We start from the raw sequence: 1430 nt of genomic DNA, 5'->3' as shown, positions 1-1430 counted from the left end.
GAATTGCTCACTCAACCAATCCTTGTGGGATTCGACCTCACTCTATTGTGAGTTTTTACTTGACGATAACCGGTGCACTTGCCGGAAGGAATTTTGCCGATCGTGCAATTTCCTAAATCGTAGCATAACTAGTTTATGTGCATCATTTTTCCATCCTGGGTTGTAAGTGTTGGAATGTGGATCATATGATTGCCTTTGTGGGTTTCCCACATAGTTGGCCTCTTCCCAATCACCTCCTTCAGTGCTTACTTCCTCTTGATCTTGTGTGTGTATTGCAGCCACTTGCTTTGTTTCTAATTTCCTGGTGAGCTCTGCTAGTTGCTTGGCAAACACCTTGTTTTGGGCTAAAATTGTATCAACATGGTTCAGCTCCATGACTCCCTTAGTGTTGTGTCTCTCTGAAGCATAGTAGTACTCATTCTCAGCCACTGTCTCAATCACTTCAATGGCTTCTTCCACAGTCTTTTTCCTGTTCAATGAACCTCCTGATGAATGGTCTACAGCCTTCCTTGATTCATAAGAAAGTCCATCATAGAAAATATGCAATTGCACCCAGTCATGGAACATGTCTGGTGGGCATTTCCTTGTCAAATCCTTGAAGCTCTCCCATGCCTCGTATAGAGTTTCACCATCTTGTTGTCTAAAGGTCTGAACCTCAGATCGAAGCCTATTGACCTTTTGTGGGGGGTAAAAACGTGCCAGAAACTTGCTTTCCACCTCATCCCAGGTTGTTAGGCTCCCCCTTGGGAATGATTCCAGCCACTTAGCTGCCTTGTCCCTAAGTGAAAATGGGAACAAGAGCAGTTTATAGGTATCTTCCTGGACTCCATTGGACTTCACAGTGTCGCAAATTCTCAGGAATTTTGTGAGATGTTGGTTTGGATCTTCATTAGCACTCCCACCAAATGAACAATGATCCTCCACAAGTGATATTAGCTGTGGTTTGAGTTCAAAATTGTTGGCCTGAATGGGTGGTTTCTGAATGCTGCTACCACAATTCCCAGAGGTTGGGTTTATGTATGAACCAAGAACCCTCCGCTCAAGAATGGCATTGTTTCCATCAGCCCTCTCATGGTTGTGAACTTCTCTATCCATGTTGAGATCTAGAGCTTCCTCAAAATTGTCCTCAGATTCTCCTTCATATTCTTCTTCTCTCAGTACCCTCTTCCCTCTTGCTTCCCTTCTAAGTCTATGAAGGGTCCTCTCTGGTTCGGTATATGGAGGAGTTGATGTCTCTCCTCTCCTACCTGTCATACAAGAACACAGCACAGGCACCAAACAAGTGAAATACTCTTGGTTAATGGAAGAGTATGGTTAGAGCAGTTGAGGAATTAATTCAAATAGTTAGTGAGTCAGTGAGTTAGTTGCTTGAATTTAAAGGCATAAAGAAAGAAAGCATGTAACAGAGTGCAGAAATTAAAATTCAACAA

General features: G+C 43.0%; 1 non-coding gene across 1 annotated transcript; it reads left to right on the top strand.

Annotated features, from left to right (window-relative positions):
- The first annotated feature begins 565 nt into the window (after positions 1-565).
- Positions 566-669, top strand: LOC112726093 (small nucleolar RNA R71). Its single transcript, XR_003165161.1, has one exon. It is a non-coding gene; the product is annotated as a small nucleolar RNA R71 (small nucleolar RNA).
- Positions 670-1430: the final 761 nt, after the last annotated feature.

Source organism: Arachis hypogaea, chromosome 11, assembly GCF_003086295.3.
Source record: "Arachis hypogaea cultivar Tifrunner chromosome 11, arahy.Tifrunner.gnm2.J5K5, whole genome shotgun sequence".
Lineage (NCBI taxonomy): Eukaryota > Viridiplantae > Streptophyta > Magnoliopsida > Fabales > Fabaceae > Arachis > Arachis hypogaea.
The sequence above is the reverse complement of the archived record's forward strand: the minus strand, read 5'-3'. Positions and strand labels throughout refer to the sequence as shown.